The 25,027-nt window shown below is 45.0% G+C and overlaps 1 protein-coding gene across 1 annotated transcript in view; it reads left to right on the top strand.

Moving 5' to 3' along the window:
- The window catches only part of MORN1 (MORN repeat containing 1), a 255,307-nt gene extending 246,253 nt beyond the window's left edge, over positions 1–9,054 (top strand). Inside the window, exon 17 of the mRNA XM_088671655.1 lies at positions 8,926–9,054. The gene's annotated coding sequence lies outside the window, so the exon portion shown is untranslated. The remainder of the gene's footprint in view (positions 1–8,925) is intronic.
- Positions 9,055–25,027: the final 15,973 nt, after the last annotated feature.

Raw genomic sequence — 25,027 nt, 5'->3', positions numbered from 1 at the left:
ACATACGTTATCTTGCATTCAGATATCTTCACATATATTATCTCTGTAATCCCAACAAAAACTTGTAGGGGATGCCATCTTTATCATCACCCCCATAATTGGTGTGTGTCAAGGGCTGGTGGCTTACCAATGGGCAAGACATGGTTTGAACGGGGCTCTTTCTGGCTTACAGTTTATTATCAGTACAATCTCACAGTACTACCGTAGTCTCAGTTACTACTATTACAGTGTTTGTTGGATTACAGTAGTATACTATAGTATAGCATAGATTAGCATAGTAAATGGCCCAGAATGGTTGGTAGTTCCATGGAAGCTAATGATTAGGAGATGGTCTCTTGATCACTGGGGATCTCTCAGGGTTTCAGAATGAGATGCCCAGCAGAGCTTTAAGATGATAATACATGGAGGGGGCAGAGAGACAGGACAAGGAGCAGTTGGCATCTGGGACATCAACAAGACAAGAAACATAAAAACCAAATTGCTCTGAAAACACAGAAGAGAAATTAAACACACACATACAAATAACCACAAAGGCTATCATCTTCTTTCTGAAAATGAATTCTATTCTGTGTGTCTCTACTCAGAAGTAAGCCCTATTACCGGTATGTTCTCCCAAGTAAATGTGGATAGGATTGCAGCTGAGTTAGATATCGTTGTCGGATTCAATAGAGTTCTTTTTTAAAAATTGATCAATCGTATTTTAACTGACATATCAACCATATTTAAAAGTTTCCAGATTGCCCAGATCTCTTTTTGCTCTTTTAACGAAAACATTGAACTTAAAATTTTAGCCAACAATTTGGCTGCCTCTCACTGCAGAAAAAAATATTGAAGAAATGACTCAGAGATTTCTTCTTTTATTCCTGATTACAGTAACATACCAGATAGCCTTTGAAAAAGAAGAGCAAGCAAGCACTGCCCTCATATTTCATCCTCAGTGATTAAAAATTGCCACCACTAATTAAAATTGGCCCTAACCGTCAAGGAAAGCTTTAGTTGATTAATCTACTGGTTAAAACTTGCAGCTCTCTAAATTGCACAATTAAAAAGAAAAGAAAAAAGAAATATATATATCAAGCTAGTACATCCAAGCAGGAATCTTTATTAGCATTTGCAATGCTTTTATTTCACCTTATTTTATTAGGAACTTCTGCCATTGCAATGGCTTCTCTCCCCTCATGGGCCTGCACCGAAGCTCAAGCAATTAACCAGCCTGATCACTCTCCATAAACCTGAAATAAACCGTGAAAGGGGGGAAGCAGCAAAACGTATTAACTCCTGACCCTTAACAAGAAGACTTGTCAATTGTATAGCAACATGGGGCTTGTCGCGGCCAGTCAGGGAGCACGGAGATGCTGCCTGATTAATTGGCTGGTCTCAGACGGGTGGATGTGTCCCTTGGCAATTAGCAGGTAGGCTGGATAAACTCCAGGAGAACAGTGTCCTGTGACAAGTATTTTTTAAAGGAAAGAAAAAAACCCAGAAAAATAAAAATAAAGCATGAGGATCCGAACCCTCCGAAAACAGCCTCAGTTTTAACTTTTGTAGTTCTGGCCTCAATCATATCGCAAATTTGTGTCTGTGCAAAGCTTACTCAGAGAGTCTGAGCCAAACTGCACATTAAGAAAAAGCATATGGTACTGCCCTCTTGGGAGTGCACCACTTTTGAATGCTGATGGGGGGAGCTCACATTTATTATTATTATTTTTTAAATATTTTATTGATTTTGCATAATAAAGAGAACATACATAAAAATACATAACCAATTTTCCACCTACTTCTGTCCCCCCTCCACGGGCCCTCTCCTCCCACAAGAGGATCCCCCGAAAAGCGGGCAGTCGACAGTGGTTCAATTTGTGATTGAATTTCTACCCACCCCTCCCCCCCACTCCCGGAACCCCCCTCTGCCACCAAGAGACTCCAGGTTGGCAGGAGAGATGAAAGTGAGTATCCATCCCATCATCTATCCACACTTAATCCCCCCTCAAAAAAAAAAAAGAAAAACAAAAACTAGAAAAAGAAAAAAAAAAGAAGAAAAAGTACAAGAAAAGAAAAAAGAAAAAATAATAATAAAAATTACTAACTAATCATTTTCCATAAACATTGTTTATATGTAGGCTTCCCCGATCTCCCCCCTATCTGATTTTCATTTTAAATCTCATTTAACAGTTTTCTTATCATTATCCTCATTCTATTTCCAACCTTCCAATCATATATTCATATACCATCCAAAATCTTTATTAACTTCTCTTTTATTCCCATTTCTCACGCCCTCCCTCCCCCAACCTCCAGGACTCCCCCTGCCACGAAGAGTCCCGGAGGGCAAAAGGAGGCAAGGGGATGATTCTTTATCCAATTGAGTCCCTCCCCTCCCTCCGCCCCCCCCAGCCCTGAAGCCCCCCCTGCCACCAGAAGCTCCCAGCCCGAGGGGGACCAACGAGAGGGGGGAGACACCCAACCATCCCAAATCCTCTTGCCCAAACTAATTTTCTAATGTGTCCAATTACTATTACATCCTAATTTTAACTAACTTAAGACAATTTCCCTCCCTTGCCTCAATTTCCTTCCAAGGACTTCCTTATATTTTAATTCCTTTTTACATTCCCAATCTTTAATTTAACCTTTATTCTCAATTTTTCCTCCTCCTCCCTCGTTCACGGCTATTCCCTTCAATTCCAGCAATGTCCAGAGTCAACAATCCAGTTTTCAAACCTTCTTATCCATCCTAATACAGAATATATTCCTTCCTCCTTCATCCCTCCCCCTTTTTAACATATTTTGACACCCAAATGTCTCTGCCCTCCCCCCGATGATCCCATCTTGCTTGCCCATTGCGTTTCTTGTGTGCTTTCTGCCACTCAAGCAGCTCTTGCTCTTCCCCCTCAAAGAGGGGGGTGATCCCATTTTTTTTAAGAGTTCTCTGTCCCTCAGACAGCTCTTGTAACTCCCCCTCCAAAGGGGGGGTGTTCCAAGTCAAAATTTGGTCTTTCTCCTCTTGTATAACCAAATCGTCCTCTTCTTCTTCAATTATGCCGTAGTTAATTCATCTGTCCTATTGTCCTCTATCAAAGTTCTTTCACTCATATTCTGTTTCTGTGGGGGAGCTCACATTTAAACGCTGCCCCACTTAAAGAAAACCCTTCTGGTACAATGGGGTAGGGGTGGGGTGGGGAGTTCAGTCTGGCAGAGAGAAAACTAGACTCCAGCCCTTTTGCCCAATGAAGGAACAGGGTGTTGCCAAAGGAAGGATTTGTTCAATTATACCAGGGGTGGCCAACTCCCAAGAAACTGTGATCTACTCACAGAGTTAAAAACTGGCAGTGATCTACCCCCCTTTTTGGGGTTCAGGTCAAAGTTGTTGAGTTTTTTCAGGGAGGAGGTAAAATGTTGAGCTTTTCTTAGGGGAGCCACAGTTGTTCAGCTTCTTTGGGGGGAGCCAATGATCTACCAGTGATCTACTGCAGACATCCAGTGATCTACTGGTAGATCACGATCTACCTGTTGGACATGCCTGAATTATACAATGCACCACATTTGTTTTTTTAAAATGCTACAGTCCCAAGAAGACTGCACCACATCCCCCCTCCTCCAAATATGTAGGTCTGCTTTGAGATGCACTCCCTGGGCTTATCATGTTTCCACATGCCAAGGCTGTGGACATGTACTTGCATTTTCAGGAGTTCTGAAACACCTCTGAATTCCTTGTCTCTGTAGATGGCCTTGGCTAAGGTAGAAAACCTGTGTTTGTTTAAACAACTCCTTACTAGGTTCTATAGAGCATCACCAGTCCAAAGTGTGTGCCAGGAAGCTCTTGCCGGTATAGAAATAATGCAACTGCAATCAGTTTGTCATTCTCACAGGAACTGATAATAAATACTGTAGTTCAGTGGTAGAGTATCTCCTTTTCCCAGTTCCGTTCCCTGACATCTCCAGGAAGGGCTGAACTAGACCACTGTCTTAAGACCCTGGAGAATCACTACAAGTCATTGTAAACAGTATTGAACCACGTGGATTAATGGTGTGTGTAAAGCATCTTCTTCTGTTCTGGCAAAAAATAAATAAAAATTGGACACATGAGCAGTTAATTCCATCCCTACTGCAAAGCACACCTGGACTTCAAAACAGATGATTGGATGCTTTTGTGTGCCCACCTTACCGTTTTGGCAGGAAGCAAATAATGAAGGAATATCAGCAGAATGCTTTGTTTTAAATACACAAGACAATAACCCTTAATTGCCTTGCCGTGGTGTGGGTTTGGGTTTTTGAATTTTGCAAACAGTTTTTTTAAATAAAAAATATATTTAAAAACCCCACACCACCCCCAGTTATTACTTTCTGTTTGAAATGATATTTTGATTCTTATAAAATAGGCATTCCAAAATTACCTGCCGTCTTGAAGGAGGGGTGGATAAATCACAAATGCCCCAGTGACATAATACCTTTATTAGTCACAGTTTCCTGAGCAAGCTTTGGAGTTCTTCAGAAGACTTCCTCAGGCAAAATTTGAACAAAGCAAAAGAGTGTAAGAGTGTAAGTGTGTGAGAGAGAGGGGGGTAAGGGAATGGTGTTTGCAATTCTTGAGGTAGAGTGTAGGAGGAGTCCTACAGACACTGAATTAAATTAGGTCGCTTCTAGATCCGGCGATGGCGGGGGAATTGGATTCAGTTCACAGTTAAAGGCAAATCTACCTGAATCAAACTTTCTGGAACAATATGTGAACAACAAAAAAAAGCCATATTTCAAAATGCCACTTTCCCTGAATTTTGCAATGCAGTTCTCTAGTTGAGTCATGTATACAAAAACGCATATACTAGGGTAAAGTGTGCATTAAAAAATACATATATTGATGAAAACAACATGCCAAGATGCATTATATTGGGGAACATTGCTCTGCAAAAATGTGTATCAGCAGCAAAAGTGCATAAAAACGGGCTCTAAAAAGCTGGTGAATGTTTAAGCAGGGCTGCCATACATCTGGAATTTCCCAGACATAACTGGGATTCATCCGCCAAAAATGGCGTCCAGGCGGAATTTTCAAAAAGCAGCCAAAATGTCCAGGGAAATACGGGTGTATAGCAACCCATGTCGAAAGTGTAGATCGGATTCTCTTGTGCCTGGATCTTCACTTTATGGAAGATGGCAACCCTATGTGTAAGTGGACTTTTAAATAATAATAAAAATAGCAAGCTGATGTAGAAATGTGAGTTTTAAGATGGGGGGGGAATGAGAAACGGAGAGAAACCGAAATTGACTTATTTGCCCATTCCTAGCTGTATGTGACAGCGGCTACAGTAGGGTTTATTTGTGTCCCATTTTGCAGAGGACCATCCTCTATTTGCAGGCATCCTCACTTTGAAAGGCTGATCTGGGTGAAACGTAAAGGTGACTTGGGAGGAGTCAATGTTAATGGCGCCCCATGACTTGGATGTGCCACTCATATCCACCAGGAGTCAGTATTTTATGAAACTCCCTTCCAGTTAAGGATAGACAAGCTCCCTGCCTGTTGAACTTCCACCACCTACTAAAGACCTTTTTTTTAAAAAAAAATTCCAGCAGGGTTCTAAATTAAATTTTATGTGTATAGTTATAACTCATTTTTAATTTAATTGCACTGAGTCACCTGCACACTGCTGAGGCTGCATTCAAATAGCACTTCATTCCATTTCCACTATGTTTCCCGAACTGTTAGTGTAATTTCCACACTATATTTGAGCTTTCACTGGATGTAAAAAGCCAGTTCCGGAAGTATAGTGGAATATAGAGCCCAAAGTTAGCACTCATTTCCATATAATCCGCAAATTGATTTTTTCCCCCTGGAAGCCAATGACACAGAAATGATTGCTAAACTTGCTCTATAGAAGAGGCTTTTTACATCATTTGGAAGCTCAAATATAATGAGTTAGGAAAAAGTCATAAAAACGTAATAATACACCTACGGCCATACTACCCTGAACACGCCTGATCTCGTCTGATCTCGGAAGCTAAGCAGGGTCAGGCCTGGTTAGTAATAATACGGCCATGTGAATGCAGCATTAGAGACCACGGGTAATTGCAACCAAGTGGTCTACAAATTCTCAAAATAAATGAATGAAATCATATTTTCCTGCTGGATCTTGTATTTTGTTCAGGTCAAGAAGGAGAGAGCAAGCCTTCCGGCATCCAGGATGCATCTTTGAAAACGTGTTAGTCAGGAGCCCCTGGATTCCAGCAAGGCATTACCACCAGGGCTTCTGCCTGTGAAGAAAGACAAGCCAAGGGCCCAGAGCAACTTCTTCAATTGCAGGAAGCTGATTGTGTGAGATACACCACCCTCCTCCAATCTGGATCATGTCAGTTGATTCTTGTTTGGAGCTAGAGAAGCCAGAAGTGAAGCTGTTTGAGAGAGATGTGGAGAGCCCCCAAGGAAATACTTTCGAAAAGAACTGGGGAAATAGTTTCCCCTGCCACCAGACTGAGCCTTTCCCCCCCTTTTTTTACTATCTATGAACAGAGACTGTCACTAAATTGGGTAGATCCACACAATGCATTTAAAGCATATTCAACACACTTTTAAAGCATATGACTTCCACACACACACACCCCAAAGAATCCTAGGAGCTGTCGTTTGTTCAGGTTGCTGAGAATTGTAGCTCTGTGAGGGCTGAACTTCAGTTCCTCTGATTCTTTGAGGGCAGTAATGTGCTTTAAAAGCGTGTTGAATCTGCTTTAAATGCATAGTGTGGAAGTCCGCCAGAGAATTTAGGGAGATAACTTCCAGCATCCTCATGGAACTACACATCCAAGAATATAGGGAGTTGTCTTATAGCAAGCCAGACAATATCTGGCTCAGTATTGTCTACACTGGCTGGCAGCAACTCTCCAGGATTTTGGATCCCTCCCTGCCCTACTTGGAGATGCCGGGGATTGAACTGGTTCAAGAACCTGGTACTTTTACAGGGTAATCCTGAAAATCAGGTTAGCCTGAATATATGAAATTTATGGCTTAGATATTAAAAGTAGAGTTTATCTGCTTATACAACCAAGTTGAAATTATATGTTCTTTTATTTGTAATTTTTTTAAAAAAATGTTATTTTAAAGGCACCAGTTTGCCCAAAAAAGCCTTCAAAGCAGTGTATAAAATGTAAATGAGATACAACCCTCCAGATCAGTGTTTCTCAACCAGTGTGCCTCCAGATGTTTTGGGACTACAACTCCCATCATCCCTAGCTAGCAAGACCAGTGGTCAGGAATGATGGGAGTTGTCGTCCCAAAACATCTGGAGGCACACTGGTTGAGAAACACTGCTCTAGATGTTTTGAGCTACAACTCCCATGTGCTGGCTAGGGCTGATGAGAACTCTAGTCCAAAACATATGGAGGGCACCAGGTTGGAAAAACCTGCAGTATAGAAATAAAAATGTGGCAGAGGGAAGGGAACCCAGAACATCTTTCTATCCAAGGCAGAACCTATCCAAGAACAAAAGCAATAAATTTTTCAGGGAAGTATACTGAATATTCACATACTGGTATATATTCAGCTGTCTTTGAAGGCAGGTCTATCAAACTGTGGGAAAAGTTTCCTTTACATTGTGTCCAGGCCACTTCAAAGAAGATAGTCCACAACATGATATTCAATCATTTCAAAACAAAAAAACGATCTCTCTCTCTCTCTCTCTTTCTCTCTCTCACACACAAACACTTTAAAGAAACTCTTAAGACTCTCAAATTCTCTCCAAAGCCAACGACTCCATGCACACTATACATTTAAAGTGTGTGCATGCACACAAAGCACAAAACCCTGGGAACTGCAGATTACCACCTCACGGGGTTACATTTCCCTGCACCCTTAGCAAACTAGTTCCCAGAGTTCTTCGGCAGGGAAGACGTGCTTTAAATGTGCTTTATGCGTATGGTGTGTGTGTGCAGACGAAACCAGCTTTCCCCCTTAGATTCAAGCAGAATGTTTGTGCTGGTGCTGTTCTGAAAGACCCACCCTCCTTTCCCCTACTCCCCCTCAAAAATGCACTTTTATCTCTGAAGCCCCATGTCCCTTTCCCCCACAGACAAATTGCTGCTTGTTGCTGCTCAGATAACCAGCATCCATTCCCTGACGCCCTTCTCCTGCGAGTCGTCCAAGTCGCTGATAATTGGCATGGAAGTCAGGGCAGGCGGTGTGGCCTCCGGACTTCAGCTTCCTTGACCTTAGTCAAGTGGCTGTTATTTAGTTCAGCAGCAGCAAACCTGTTTGGAAAGCGTGGCACTACAGAAAACCCAAGAGCTTACGAGAGAGCACTCATGGTCTTTGAGAGTTTGTCTGCTGAGTTAAGAGAGCTTGTGGCAAGCACCACTCAGGAAAAGCCGGTTGAGTATGATGTGTATATAGCTTTAAGAGGGCCAGCAAGTGTTCCTTACTTATTTATTTTTTCAGGTGATTTATATCCCACTTCAAGCTTCAAATAAGTCTATAAGCTAGCAGCAGGGGAACCTTTAGAAAATAAAACCCCACCCACCCAAGATGTTGCTGAGCCAACATCCTATCCCACCAAGCATGGCCAATTTGCCAAGGATGATGGGAGTTGTAGTTTGGCAACCTCCTGGAGGGCCAAAGGTTTTCCACACCTGCATGGAGTGGTTTACAACACCCTAAAAACACACACACACACACACAGAGAGAGAGAGAGAGAGAGAGAGAGAGAGAGAGAGAGAGAGAGAGAGCGCTATAATAAAAATTCCACATTTCAGAGTGGTCTGGAACAAACAGCAGACAAACCATCTGACTGAGCTGGCCCCAGGTGCAACCACTTCCCCTAATTCCCTCCCCATTGCCTCAACCAAACAGCAAAGCAGAAAAGAATGTTCTGGTTGACCCAGGTGAAATCACTCACCACAAATTCCCTTTTGCTAGCAGGCTTGGACAAAGGCCTCTCCCTCTTTCTTTCGGCACAGGCCTTGGGACTGGTGGTGCAATGTCATGGCGCTCCTCAGAAGCAAGTGTCTCCTTGGGGGATCCTGTTGCACAGTGACCTGGGTCTCCTCTGACTTGCCTGAAGAGCAGAATGCCGGGATGGACTGTGAAGCTGAGTAAGTAAGCTTAACCCACCTTGCTGAAGGGACACTTGTTCCCCAACATCTCATGGATGAAAATAGGGGCACTTGAGGAGTTGTTCTAACACCCCTATGCTCACATCGGTGGTCTATGCCCAGAGCCCATGCACACTCCAAGGTTATACAGTGGTACCTCTGGTTGCGGGCGGGATCAGTTCCGGAGCTCCGGTCGGATCCCAAGGTTTCTGCGACTGGAGGGACTGCTTCTGCGCATGCGCAGGTGGTGGAACCCGGAAAAATACTTCCAGGTTTGCCACGTACGTATCCCAAATGATACGTAACTGGAGGTGAATGTAAGTAGAGGTACTACTGTATGATGTTGGGGGAGCTCCATTAGCTGTTGGTATTCATTAACTCTGGCTTTCACCATTACCACTTTATTTATTTTTCCTTTGTATCCACATGGGTAATTTTATTTTAGATGAATTCTTTCCTTCTTCCCCTTTATAGGGGAAGATTTCAGACTTGCATAAAGGGAGCTCTGATGGATTGGGCTAATGGCCCATCCACTGCAGCATCCTGTTCTCGTGGTCCACCAGAAGCCTCTGAGAAGCCCTGCAAGCAGGACACGGGTGGAGCTGCACTCGCCCTGCCTGTGATACTCAGCAGCTGGGCATACAGAGGCATGCTGCCTCTGACAGTGGAGGCATAACATAGCCATTGTGGCTAGTAGCTGCTTTGCCTCCATGCATTTGTCTAATCCCCTTTTGCAGCCATCTGAGTTGTTAGCCCTCACTGCCTCTTGTGGGAACAAATTTCACGGTTTAACTATAGCACTGTGTGAGGAAGTACTTTATTGTATATGTCCTGAACCTTCCAACAGTTTGCTGCTTTGGGTGCTCCTGGGGCCTGGTATTCTGAGCAGGGAAAAGCTTATCCCTATCCACTTTCCCCACACTGTGCATAAATTTTCAAAACCAATAAGCTCCAAATATTGTAACCTTTCCTCATTGGGGTGTTGCTGCAACCCCCTGTTCGTTCTCTTTGCCCTTTTTTGAACCTTTTCCAGCTGCAGTTTCTTTGCTGATGTGCCCTGAACAGAACTGTACAGTGAGACTGCAACTTACACACTTTTAACTTGTGTGCATTCCGCTTTATGTGCTGGGGGGAAGGGAAATTTAAAAGGAGGCTTTAAGGGGCAGGTTTCCAGGGGGAAAGACTTTAGCAATCCCACCTGCCACACCTGCCTTAGGCAAGATCCACGGAACGTAGCACCCATGTAAATTGCAGGCACAAAATATTCTGAACAATTCTTAGCACCCTTAATAAGCTTGCAGTTCATAGGTTTCTTGGGGGAAGTTGTGTACTTTAGCTGTGCATTAGATGTACTTTAAATGTCTACTGTAGATCCGCCCACAGTGACCAGAATTGGAATGCTCTTACACCCCATGTTAGACAGGTACATGGGATAATATTGCAGTTGTAGGAGCAGCAAAAACATGTGTTGTTTGAGGGAGGGGGAGCTTGCCTTCTCCCCCAAATTTATTTGCCTAATGCCAGACAAGACCAAGTTAGCTAAGGAACAGAGGAAAAAATACTACCAAACCGGCAACTCACAAACCAGCTTTCCTAGCCCCACATCAATTTTCTTTTCTTGCACCTCTCCCATTTATACAAGACATATTTCTGTTTCGCTTTGGCTTTGGGTCTTTAGAGGGCCTGGAGTTGACCCTTGTGCTCACTGCAGACATCACTGTGTCACTGTGTCAATTAACTCTGAAGGAATCCTTTTAGCACAAACAGGAGGTCACCTCTTCCCTTTTCTGGCAGCCTCTCCTGATTGACGTGCGTCTAGCAGGGCCTCCTATAACAAATCTTCCAACCTGCCTTCCCACCAAGGTGACAGACTTTTTGAACTCCTTGATTTAACTGTGCATGTAATAAAGATTCTGGGGGAAGCAAAAGAGTTTATAGTGGGCTTTCTCTCTTCTAGCAACTAGTTGAAGGAGAGGAAGGCTGCTGGATCAGGCAGAGCTTTGCTGCTAGGTCAGGCCAAAGGCCTATCTGGTCCAGCATCCTGCTCTCACAGTGGCCAACCCAATGGCCATGGGAAGCCTGCAAGCAAGACGTCAGCACAACAGCACTTTCTCCACCTGCAATTCCTAACAACTAGTACGCAAAGGCATACTGCCTCTCAACAGTGGAAGCAGAATGTGGCCGGAGTAGCTAGTAGCCACAGATAGAGTTATCTTCCATGATCTAAATCAGGCATGTCCAACAGGTAGATCGTGATCTACTGGTAGATCACTGGACGTCTGTGGTAGATCACTGGTAGATCATTGGCTCCCTCCAAAGAAGCTGTGTGGCTCCCCTAAAAAAAAGCTGAACGTTTTACCTCCTTCCTGAAAAAACTCCCTTGGGAGTTGGCCAACATTAATCTAAATCTTCTTCTAAAGCCATCCATGTTGTTGGCCAGCACTACATCATGTAGGAGCAAATTCTATAGTTTATGCGCTGTGTGAAGAGCTTTCATTTGCCTGTCTGACATTCAGCTTCGCTGAGGGCACCAAGTTCAAGTCTTATGAGGCGGGGTGGAAAAACTTTTCTCTCTCTGCTTTCTCTACATAATTTTGTACACCTCCATCACCCCTCCCCTTACTTGCCTCTCCCCCCAATCTAAAAAGCCCCAAATAGTGTAACATTTTCTCATAGGGGAGTTGCTCCATTCCCCCCTAACCATGACCCCACCCATACTATTAGAAGTAATCTTATGGGCTGGAACAATGCCACAGAAAAACTGGGAGGCCAGATAAGGAGCCCACCAGGGGCCCTTGACACTATAGAAATTTGGCTATCCCTTTGGTAATGATAGAGAAGAAAACAGCGAAGCAAGTGGGTCTATTTTTGGAAGTCACTGCTTGTCTCCTTGGCGCGGTTTCTTTGTTTGGCTTGTTAATAATATCTCAAGGTTGCCTTTTTGAAACAGAAATGTTCACAAGGTATTTTGCAAAATAAAAACACAATCCAACCCCTAAATATGCTATCAGTTCAATGAAAACACTATAAAATTAGAGCTGAGGATTAGAGGCAATGGTTTGCATAAGGCAGTCATCATCAACTTGGTGCCCTCCAGAAGTTCTGGGCTACAGCTCCCATCAGCCCCAGACAGCACGAAGCAGCACCTTCTCACCCAAGTCTGCAGTAGTTTGTCCTTGGCCCATTACAGCACATGCACAATTCCCAAATAGGAATCCAAACCAAATGTCTACAGCAGCACCAGTAGCACTGAGCGGCCCAAGTGGTGTTGGGAAAGGCTGTCTGCACTGGAGGAGGCGGGCACTGAGGACCGTCTTCCTGGGGTCTGTCTCCATTGTCTAGGATGTCGGGCAAGGGTCTTTTCCAGCATTACCTGAAGCTGTCGAAGGTCGAACCTTGGACTTACTGCCTACACAGTGTGTGTTATATCCCTGAGCAGTGTCTGTTCACAAAGCTAGGTTGTGGGAACAGTCTGTTTGGTGATGAAATGCAGCACTTTGTACATGTTCAGAGAGCAGCCTTCTCCGTTACCTAAATAATACTTCTGTACTAAAGGGATGGACTAGATGAATCCCAAGCCGGATTTAAGATTGCCGGAAGAAATATCAACAACCTCAGATATGCAGATGACACAACCTTGATGGCAGAAAGCGAGGAGGAATTAAAGAACCTTTTAATGAGGGTGAAAGAGGAGAGCGCAAAATATGGTCTGAAGCTCAACATCAAAAAAACCAAGATCATGGCCACTGGTCCCATCACCTCCTGGCAAATAGAAAGGGAAGAAATGGAGGCAGTGAGAGATTTTACTTTCTTGGGCTCCTTGATCACTGCAGATGGTGACAGCAGTCACGAAATTAAAAGACGCCTGCTTCTTGGGAGAAAAGCAATGACAAACCTAGACAGCATCTTAAAAAGCAGAGACATCACTTTGCCGACAAAGGTCCGTATAGTTAAAGCTATGGTTTTTCCAGTAGTGATGTATGGAAGTGAGAGCTGGACCATAAAGAAGGCTGATCGTCGAAGAATTGATGCTTTTGAATTATGGTGCTGGAGGAGACTCTTGAGAGTCCCATGGACTGCTAGAAGATCAAACCTATCCATTCTTAAGGAAATCAGCCCTGAGTGCTCCCTGGAAGGACAGATCGTGAAGCTGAGGCTCCAATACTTTGGCCACCTCATGAGAAGAGAAGAATCCTTGGAAAAGACCCTGATGTTGGGAAAGATTGAGGGCACTAGGAGAAGGGGACGACAGAGGACAAGATGGTTGGACAGTGTTCTCGAAGCTACGAACATGAGTTTGACCAAACTGCGGGAGGCAGTGCAAGACAGGAGTGCCTGGCGTGCTATGGTCCATGGGGTCACGAAGAGTCGGACACGACTAAACGACTAAACAACAACACTAAAGGGATGTGTTTGAATTAGGATGGCTGGCACTATCCGCGCAAAAGATAGGCCTTTTCCTTTTTCTTTTTTTGCATTCCCGCAACTCGCCTGAATTTTCATCCACTTCTGAGTCATGGGCAAAGCTGAAAGGCTTGCAGGGACTGTGTAAAGGGGGAAGGGACACAAAATTCACTGCCACGCGCTGTTCATTGCACTGTTCATTTCTACTGAGGCACTTTCCCGCAAGCTAGTGTGTACCTAAGTGGTGACTCATATCAGCAAAGTTGGATGAAATGTGGATTTCAGTGGGAAGAGCATCTCTGGTAAGCTGCCATTGAAGCATGCAGAGCCTCTGCCCACTTGGCGGGGGTCACTGTATCCCAAGCCGTTGCTTTGTTTTGAAGATCTGGAGAGCTGGACTCTCCCCCCCTTCCTCCCAGCAACACGCATGGCAAATTGCAAGTCTCCTTTGCGCAGAGGAGAAAAGCTCTTTCCGACTGATTCACCTCTCCTGCTGTGCAGAGTCCAAGGCAAAGGATTCTGTTGGTTTTATTAAAAATGGCGGGGGAGGAAGAGTCAATTTGGCATCTGGGATCTGTGCTATCAAACCTTGTGCTGAGCTTGTTAAGCATGGGAGAGAGAAGACTGCGAAGGGATATGAGAACCATATTCAAATAACTGAAGGGCTGCCACATGGAAGATGGAACAAGCTTGTTTTCTGCTCCACCAGAGGGTAGGACCCAAGCCAAGGAATTCATATTGCAAGGAAGGAGATTCTGAATAAACATTAGGAATAATTCTTCGATGGGAGGAACCGTTTGACAGTGGAACAGAGTATCTTGGAAGGTGGTGGATTCTCCTCCATTGGTGGTTTTTAAACAGAGTTGGATGGCTGTCAGGGATTTTTTAGCTGTAATTCCTGCATCGGACGGTGTCTACTAGATGCCTCTTGGGATCCCTTCCAACTATACAATTCTATGCTCTTGGGGCCCCAGTCTAGATACCCTTTATGTTGTGCCTTCATGATGATTTGTGCTGCTGGTGGTATTGGTTTGGTTGTACAGAACCCCCTCTTTCAAAGCTGTTTGCACCTGCAAAAGGTTTGGGGTGGATGTACTGCTTCATTTCCAGTCTGTGCATGGCCCTGATGAAATCTTGTAACTGCAAATGTTCTGGTGGTGATTGTCCCATTTTTTCTGTACTATAGGCAATCACTTAACATGCCTATTTTACAGGTGTGGAAGACTGAGGTCAAGAGATAAACAAGCAGCAGAAGCTAATTTATTTTACTTGCCATTGTTATACCTTTGGGAGTAGGAAACTCTCAGCATTCTGTTGCAAATCACCTACCACGGACCTACCAGGAATTTAAGCGGGAGGTGTTTGGAAGAATACTGGGTGACTGGATCCTTTCATCTCAAGGGCTCAGCGGAGTCTTTTTCATAGTACCCAGCCTGCTGCAGTGAAACTGCTGGGATGATTTAAGTGCCGTTGCTTTTATTGGCCAGTTTACAATTTGATAAATTCCTGGATCATCGGCAGAGCTGGGGGAGCCGGTAGTTTAGTTTTCTTGGCAGGGTTCTGCCTCCCATGTGTTTTGGTTCGCACCTATGCAAGATTTACCATTATTTCTCTCTAAATCTTAGCATGTTTGCTGGTGGAGCCAGTGTGTCATAAAGGTGTCTGCTAAACAGATGTTAGGTTCTCTGGAACTGCTAGGGAAGCCGTCTTTTATCCCAAGAAAATAGCTGAGATAAACAGGACTATCTGTAGGCAGCTTCAGCAAGTGCAGAAGTGGAGTCTAGGGTTGGAAGGCACAACCCCCACTGCCCCACCACCGCCCCAAACAACTGGCCAATCAAATATTGTAAATGAACCACAGTGTGGTGCAGCAGTTGGAGTGTTTGACTAGGACCTGGGAGACAAGGGTTCAAATCCCACCCTCGGCAATGAAGCTTGCCAGGTGATTTTGGGTAGGTCGCTATCTCTTACACCAGTGATGGCTAAACTTGGCCCCCCAGCTGTTTTGGGACTACAACTCCCACCATCCCTAGCTAACAGGACCAGTGGTCAGGGATGATGGGAAATGTAGTCCCAAAACAGCTGGAGGGCCTGCCTTACAGGCTTGTTGAAATGATAGAATTTTGGGGATAGAATTTGCTCCAATTGGATGCTAAAGAGCAGGTCCGCACCCCCCCCCTCTTGGGGGGGGGGTAGCAGCAGGACAAAAGGAAATGTGGATAAGCCAATAGTATTTGTATCCCATGTTAACCAAGTAGACCCTTTGAAATTCATGGCTGTTGATGCCAGTGGGTCTTCTCTGAGTAGAACTCATTGGGCTGCAACCAACAGTACTTGAACCATGTGAATATGTAAGATACATACCATGTTGAAAGCACAGAGGCTGCATTGCAGCATTTAGGTGCCTCTGTTAAACATTTATGAAATTCCTTTCTTGCAGAGAATTTAGCCTCCAAACATAAATGTGATCATCATCAACACAGTGGCAGTGACTTCTGGGGAGGTGGGCAGCGGTGGGCAGAGTTCAGTGCTTTCAATCCTTTGTCCTGCGGCAACCCATATACCATCTACCCCATAGCTCTGTGTTGAGGACATTATAAATCTTTCCTGACCCCAATAATGTCTCCTGATCTTTCACCTACAGTAGATTAAAAATAGCCCGAGAGTGACAGCTTGGGGTTATTTTATTTTATTTTTTAATCCATCAAATATTGCAGATAATCAACCATACAGGGAAGGTGTGTGGAGGGAGGAAGAGGAAAAGAGAGGCGAGGAGGGAAGTGAAAAGGGAGGAAAGCATACAAGAAAAAGACCCAAAATAAGTGGTGTTTTGATGCTAATTTAGCTTTTCCCTGGAGTTCTTGGGGAGAACATAAGAAAAGCCATGCTCCATCAGGTCGAGGAAGGATCTGAGTGCAATGACCATTTTCTCCCCAATTGTGACTCCTAGCAGAGGCAGGATTAGGGGAGCGTGACCCATTTGGTTGCCCTGGGCGCAGAGCCCAACTATTATTTAGAATGGGGTGCGAGAGGTGGGGGCGCCAAATTTTGGCATTGCTAAAATTCAAGACCCCGAGGTCCACCACTGCTCCCAGCAACTGATGTTCATAGGCATACGTATGGTGGAGGTAGAATGAAGGCATTAGGGCTAGAAGCCATTAACAGCTTTATCCTCCATTAATTTTGTGTAATCTCATTTTTAAAACCATAGAAGTTGGTGGCTGCCATGACCTCTTCTGGGAAGCTAATTTCATAGTGTTGACAATGCACTATGTTGAAGAAAGGAGATTCTGACTAAACTTCAGGAAGAACTTTCCGAGAGTGAGAGCTGTTTACCAGTGGAACGGAACTCCCTCGGGAGGTGGCCTGCTCTCCTTCACTGGAGGTTTTTAAAGCGGAAGCTGGCTGGCCGTCTGTCACATATGATCTAGTTGAGATTCTTGCTTTGCAGGGGGTTGGACTAGATGGCCCTTAGGGTCCCTCCCAGCTCTACAGTTCTGCGATTCTGTCCAGCATTCAGCTTCATCCAATGTCCATGGGTTCTAATATTATGAGAGAGGGGCAAAAGCTTCCACTTCTCCCACACCAGGCACCTTCTGAAACCCACCACTCAGCCATGAAGCTCACGGGTTGACCTTGTGCTAGTCACTGTCCTTCAGCCTAACCTACCTCACAGGGTTGTTGTGAGGATAATATTGAGGGGGGGTAACATTTGTCTCCTCCTACTTACCTTTCCCCTAAAGTGAAAAGCTCGTGCTGCAACCATAGGAGAATTGCTCTATCCCTTTCATCGTATTGGTTTCCCTTCTCTGAACCTTTTTCCAGATCTATAATATCCTTTTTTTTTTTTGAGGTGAGAATGAAAATCAGCATCCCACAAAATTTACTAGCCTGCCCCCCCCAAAAAAAGGTGACTAGCCTGCCAAGAGGCACATTGCCATGCTGACCTCAGAGGAAGTGCCAAACACTTGGATGGGGAATTCTCAGGTCCCCTTCCAAGGCCACACTCCTCGCTGGTCCTACTTGACATCCTTAGTCTTTTTGTCTGGCTAGAGCACATCCTTGAACTCTGACCATGCTTCTTGCTTGCCCTGGATGGACAAGGCAGAGCCTCAATGGAGCATAAAGAGCTGTGCGTGAAACTAGGAGGTTGTTCAGAAGGGAATGCAGCCCTCAGGATTAAAAAATGTTCCCCGCCCTGTCCCTAACATTCAGCTCTGACTGTTATCACATCATTATCACATTATCATTATCGTATTTTTTTTATATTTTGTATTTTGAGTCAGCCTCAATGCTGTGAATCAGTTGATTAGGCTGCCGAGGGGGAGTATGTTAAACAAACCAAGGTTGAGGTGGCGAAATCCAGCTGATAGGTCTTGGTGACTACGTGTATTTATGGCCCACTTAGGGGAATTGCTGCCTATAAAACAGGACGCTCCCTGGCTTGATCCCGGTGTCAACAGTACTAAAGGCCACAATCTTATGTGCCAGTCACCTCCTTCCGGTAGTCAGGAACACACACACACACACACACACACACACACACACACACAGAGAGAGAGAGAGAGAGAGAGAGAGAGAGAGAGAGAGAGAGAGAGAGAGAGAGAGCGAGCACAGCCAGTCTCTGTATACTGCAAGGAACTGGGCTGTAATTCAAGGAGCCGGCAAACAGGGAGGTGTCAGATGGTTTAAGACTGGCTTAATGGTGCCATTTGTGCCCCACCTTGTCAACATAACCTCTTAACAGGTGTGGGGCAAAATTCCCAGCTCCTGAAAGACACCATACAGGGCTTATCTAGCTAATGGGGGAACTCTGCAGCAACGTCCGATGAAAATCTACCTTTTTTTTGCTCATATGAAATCTCCTGAAAAACCTGCCTCTTCCCAAGTGCAAGTCATTGAGAATTAGCATGACAGTCAGGTAATCTTATAGTATGCCTAAGCCAATCCCATAAAGATTCCACTGGGGTGTACGTCATCCAGATGGGTTTTATTATATCTGTACTCCCCACCCCTTCACATTGACAGTGCCTTTAGAACTGGATTATTCACATTAACTATGACAGCCCTTGATTTTTATTTTATTTTTACTGGGGTGAGTGGGGGGGGGGGTTGGTACGCCTTCCTATCACCTTCAGCAAGTTTTATCTCTTTGCTGCAGATGTTCTCAGATGAATTTTGCTTAATATTCGGGGAAGTGGGGGGTGGGGGAGCAGATGGTTCGCTGGAGTTAGAGAGAAGCATATGTACCACTGGCGTGGTGGTATCTGGGTTTAAGCAATAAATAAATAAAAGTTAAAGAGTAGTGGTGGTGGGATTTAAATGAACAAGTATATTTGATACAAAGAGGAAAATATTCAAGCACAAATCATTTGTTGAATCATAGAACTGCAGAGTTGGAAGGGGCTACGAGGATCTTCTAGTCCAACCCCTTGCAATGCAGGAATCTTTTGCCCTACCTGGGACTCGAACCCACAACCCTGAGATTAAGATATGTGTGTTGTTGAATGAATCCAACCAAGGCCTACTCACAGTAGACCCACTGAAATTAACGGACCTCATTTCGATTTGTCTATTCACTTCAGCAGGTTTACTCTGAGTAGACCTACGCTGGACACAATCCTTTGGTTTTTTCCTGAGCTTTGGCTACGGCAGAGTCATGAACCAATTTGCTTCTCCAAGGGGCTTATGTTGCAAGTGTGGGTTTCCCTTCCATCTGTCTTCACAAGAGCAACTCTGGCCCCCTGCTCATCCAATGAACTGGGAAACAGAGCACCAAAAAAGTATGAGGGCCTAAGGATAATGGCCTAATGGTTAATCCAGCCCTGTGTAATCCAGCTCAGGGTGTACACTGATTTCCCAATTACGTCTGTAAATATTTCCGACATATTTGGGACGGTTGCCCACATAATCAGGTGACGTTTTCAAAAATGGTGGAGTCACGCTATTTTACATCCTAACACAGCTCTGTACTGCTCCATGTTTAAAGACTCAAAAAATTTAAGGGTGAAAGGGGTCTCTGGGGTCATCTGGTCCAATCTGGTAGTCTCCTACATTTCCAAAAGGGTGCTGAGCCACTCAGCTGCAAACATGATAAGCACCCAAGTTATTTGTACATGTATTTCAAATATTTCCACCAGGGGTTTTCCCTAGAACATTGTCAGAGCTACTTGTGACCAAATTTTAGACATAGGTTTAAAATATCAGATTAAGACGAAACAAACTAAGAATGTGCAGGGAAAAGACAGGTGAGAACATAAGAATAGCCAAAGGCCCATCTAGTCCTGCATCCCTTTCTCACTGTGGCCAGCCATGGAAAGCTCTCCAGCATCACCTGAGTGCAACAGCAGTCTGCCCACCCAGGGCCGGCTCTAGGTAGACCCCCGGTGGCGCGGTGCGCCAGGGCGGTAGGCTGCGCCCTGCGAGGGTGGGGGCGCCGGAGCGATCTCCACCCCTTGGCGCCAGGGCGCCCCGCCTGCTCGAGACTGCCCTGTGCCCACCTGCGATTCCTAGCAACTGGCTTTTAGAGGCTTCCTTCCTCTAGCAATGAAGGGCAAACCACAGCCATCATGGTTAGTAGCAATCATAATAACTTTATCCTCCGTGAATTTGTGCTATGCTTCTTTAAAGACGTCCAAGTTGGTGGCCATGTACTACAAACCTGTTTATACTCGGAGTCTTTTTTTGGCTTGGGCATTGCTACTGAAAAGGGAAATGTTCCATATTCCCAGATTTGACAAAAGCAGTGGCCTTTCCTTCCAGCAATTCATGGTAACTTGAAATGTAATAAACAAAAGCTGTCTTGTGCTCAGGAGAAAGCGACAACTTTCCTTCAAGAATCTGGGGGGTGGGGTGGGGTGGCGCAGAAAAATGCACTGAAATTGACATGCAATCCTTAACATATGAGTGAATAATTGACAGGAAGTCAGGCAGTTGTTAACCAATTAAAGAATCTTAATTGATTGACAGGCCTAATATTTTCCCTTGTCGATGATGCAGAAGAGTGGAGCCTTTTCTGCTATTTTCACAAACACTGCTTTCATGAGTTAGGGTGTGAGAGTGAAGAGATGATGTTTATCCTCTTTGGAGCCCTAGAACCAGGCATGCAGTGGGGGGGGGGAACCCGCCCCCTTTCAAAATACATTGATGAACACAGACTCCCCTCACCCCCAGTCAGCATAGCCAATAGCAACGATGGGTGTTGTAGTCCAACATCTGGAGGCCCACAGACTCCCACCTCTGCCCTGGAGGGTGTGATGTATCTGGTGGGCATAGAAACCCATTGAAAAACCTTTTGGGGCCTCAATCCTGGGCTGGAACATTTTGTGCCAGTAGTGGAAGGCTGGTTTTGCCTCCATTGCCCAAGCTGTTGATGTGCTGGCTTGGACGGATGGAGATTGTGATTCAGGGTGTCAGCTTTGGGGATGGTGACCTTTTTTGGTCCAGTGGGAACACGGGGGATTTTGAGGGGTGCATGGGCACCCACCGCAAAATGGTGAATACTGTGGGTTGTGCACCATGCCGCAGAATAGCTGTCACGTATCAAGGAACTTAAAAAGAGAAGGGGGATGCAAAATGGTGCAAGCATGCCCTTTCGCACCCCACAATCAATAGAAAAAATGCTTGATCATCTGACTGCTACCATGATCGCCCATAGAGAGAAGAGTTTTGGACCCGTCTTCTGTTCAGAACGGAAGGGAGTTGGGTGTCCAATTCTGGTATCCAATGAAATGCATGTCTATTTAAGGGGTAGGAGAGGCCAAGCCAGTGCAAACGGCAAGTGAGCAGGAAGAGCAAACAGTTATCTTGTGAATTGGGATGGGGTGGGGTTTGATGGGATATTTACAAAGTCCCTTAGTGGGCATCATAGGAGGTAATGGTAGGTGCACTGGCAGCTTTGGGTGCTGGGTTTGCAGCCCTTTGGCGTGCAGTGGTGCCTCTGGTTAAGAATTTAATTCATTCCGGAGGTTTCGTTCTTAACCTGAGGTACCACTTTAGCTAATGGGCCCTCCCGCCGCTGCTGCGCCACTGCAGCGGCGTGATTTCTGTTCTCATCCTGGGGCAAAGTTCTTAACCCGAGGTACTACTTCCGGGTTAGCGGAGTCTGTAGTGTTTGTAACCCGAGGTACCACTGTATATAGAATTAATGTGGATATAGCATTCCCCGGCATCTTAAACATGCTTACAATATTGTGAGGTGGCAATTATATTGGGCACACTATCTCCCTGTCTCTTTCCCTCTTTCACAAGAACTGCTTTTATGCTTCACCACTATTCATGGTAGCCACAGTCACTGCTAAAGAAGTTCCATCTTAACTACGGAAGCAGGATCACATTTTTAACCTACATTTTGTTCTGGGATGTTTTTTCTTTTTCTTTTCTTTTTAAAAGATATTTATTGGTTTTATAAAACTGAAACATACATAGAACACATATTTTTGTGTTTTAGGGATGTTTTTTCTTTAGGCTGCACTTTTAATCTTATTTTTAGTGACCATTTTGTCACCTTGTGGACTTTTTGTGGACAGGTGGAATATAATCATGATTATAGTCCTTTATTTCCTCTCTGTGATGCAATTCTGTCCAGATCTGCTCAGAAGTTAGTCCCATTAAGTTCAATAGGGCTTACTCCCAGATCTGTGTGTGTGTACTAGAGGTTTGCTTACCTCATACGGGACTGTTTACTAGCTGGCCTGGCAGCACCTTTAGAGTTTCAGGCAGGTCTGCTTTCGAGCCCTGATGAGTTCTTTTACCTGGGGGTGCCAAGTACTGAACTTCAGGCAAAACCTGGGCTCTATGGTCCCCCCCCCTGTTGGATTTTATAGATCTATAGTTCTACTTACAAGAAAGATCTAGACAGGTTCTACAAATCCATTTCACAGATCTGTGGATCAAGGCATTCCATCTTGGCTAACTTAAAATGGTGAGAGCTGAGCTTGGCTTCCACTTAAAAGTGGTACCACTTCCTGCTCCTGAAAAGTATCGGGGGGGGTCCTGTGGGGAAGACAGTGAAAGGTGGTGTAACTGGATTGGGCTGGAAAAGCCCCTTGAGACCCTCAGCTTGTGCCTGACTTTGCCGGCTGCTGGTGCCGAGCCTGTTCACTGTACAGCACAAGATTGTGGTGGAATCTTTGACGTTTAAGATCCTGACAGGGAGACTGGTGGGTATGTTTAGATAGTATAATCAGAATGCCATCATTGGGCTAAAGGCAGCCAGGGATTGTTGAGAGAGGCAGCAGCTGAAGATGGGGACTTCCAGTGCAGCCCTTCAGCTTTGTTTCTCCCCAATTAATAAGGGAGATACTATTGTATGCTCTTGTTCATTGATATATTTAAAAAGATTTTGCTGCTTTTGTCTGCTAACTGCTAGTAACAATGTAATTGGTGGGTCCGCTTTTGAATGGAGGCTAAGCTCAGCTCCCGCCCATGAAGACTTCAAACTTTTTTAAGCCAACCAAAATGTAAATGCTCCAGCCCATAAATCTATGAAATTTATTGATTTCGTAGATCTATATTCTAGGCATGACTCTAGATCCAGGTGGTAGCACATTGTTCAGGAGTCTTTGGTGAAGAAATAAGGTATGCTATAGTAGCATTTTGGACTGATGCTACTGAGCCCAGAAAGAGAAATGGAAGAGTACTAGAGAGAAATGGTACTACCCAGGAAGATCAGGAATATTCCAGCATGAATATTGTCATACTGTACACCAGGGATGGGGAAGCTGTGGCCCTCCAGATGTTGTGGGACTCCAGCTCCCATCATCCCCAGCAAGCATGGCCACAGCTTCCTCAGCCATGCTTTGCTCTTTGGAAAGGGTGACAGGTGCAAACAGTGGCTTCATTAGTTTGGTGTGAATGTTCACTCAGAAGTACATCCCGTTGGAGCTATGGGCGGGTAATGGCAGCCAAGTAAGCATGCACTGGTGGCGCTGTGGTTAAACCACTGAGCCTAGGGCTTGCTGATCAGAAGGTCGGCGGTTCGAATCCCTGTGACGGGGTGAGCTCCCGTTGCTTGGTCCCAGCTCCTGCCAACCTAGCAGTTCGAAAGCACATCAAAATGCAAGTAGATAAATAGGAACCGTTATAGCGGGAAGGTAAACGGCGTTTCCATGTGCTGCTCTGGTTTGCCACATGACCTGGAAGTTATACGCCGGCTCCCTCAGCCAATAATGCGAGATGAGCGCGCAACCCCAGAGTCGGTCAGGGGTCCCTTTACCTTTACCTTAAGCATGCACTGGAGTGCAGCATGAGTTACTGCTTTTACTCTCTTACATCAAAGCAGGCACCTTCATGAAAGGATCATTCTGGTGCTAAGGATGAGAAACCTTTCTTCATCACTGGTAAGGGTCATGGCTTGGTGGTAGAGCATCTGCTTTGCATACAGAGGATCCCAGGCAGATATGAGAGAGACTCCCTGCCTGAAACCCCGGAGGGCTGCTTCCAGTCAGTGTGGACAATACTGAGCTTAGATGGACCCATGCAGATGGATTCAGTAAAAGGCAGCTTCATATGTTATTCCTGTCTTGCAAGCAAGAAATTTAGCTCTTGATGGCAGCTGGGTTGCTTCCAAGTTTCTAATTTCACCTTCATCTCAGCATAGAAATGAAGGGGGAGAGTAAGAAAAGAAACAGGCTGAACTCGGCAAGCATCTGCCATTTAACATCAAGTTTCCACTTTGCTTTCGAAAGATTTAACTTGATGGGTAGGGGGAAGCAAAAGAGACACAGCATTCGTGACATTGTACATGAGCGTGATTGTCAGCTGAGTAAAAACTCCAAAGTAGTAAACAATGGCTGGATAGACCTGCTGAGGAAGGGTTTGGTCCTTGGTCATGAAAGTTGAAGCATGCACTAATGTGGTTGTGTGTTGAGTGAGCAAGGTGCTGGAATCTGGGAGGGTAAGAATCAGTTCCAGTGAAAGGCTGGTTTCCCTTTCTTCAGAATACACTCCATGGAAAAAGCAGGAGGCCATCCAGGCAGACCACATCTGATTTTTTAAAATGTGTAAGCTATTGTGTATTGTGCAAAGTGGCTTCACTTGCATGGCTTGCTTAAATTATTTTATTGTAGTTGTTATGGTTGGGTTCTGCAATGGAGAAGAAGAGAGATTTTCATCTGTTGCTGTCCTACAATGTATAAAAGCAGCTGATGGCTAGTTTAGGTCCAACCTGCCTCAGAAGAGTTTGGATTTGATATCCCGCTTTATCACTACCCGAAGGAGTCTCAAAGCGGCTAACATTCTCCTTTCCTTTCCTCCCCCACAACAGACACCCTGTGAGGTAGGTGGGGCTAAGAGACTTCAGAGAAGTGTGACTAGCCCAAGGTCACCCAGCAGCTGCATGTGGAGGAGCAGAGACGCGAACCCGGCTTCCCAGATTACGAGTCTACCACTCTTAACCACTACACCACACTGGCTCTCAGCCCCCCTGTAATATTTATAGAAGAGATCTAGTGGTAGATCACACACTTTGTATGCAGAAGGTTTTGGGTTTAATCCCCAGCATCTCAAGGTTGGGCTGAGAATGACCCCATCTATCATAGGAGTGTACAGTAGGAAGGGACCA

Source organism: Zootoca vivipara, chromosome 6 (assembly GCF_965207765.1).
Source record: "Zootoca vivipara chromosome 6, rZooViv2.hap1.1, whole genome shotgun sequence".
Classification (NCBI taxonomy): Eukaryota; Metazoa; Chordata; class Lepidosauria; order Squamata; family Lacertidae; genus Zootoca; species Zootoca vivipara.
The sequence above is the reverse complement of the archived record's forward strand: the minus strand, read 5'-3'. Positions and strand labels throughout refer to the sequence as shown.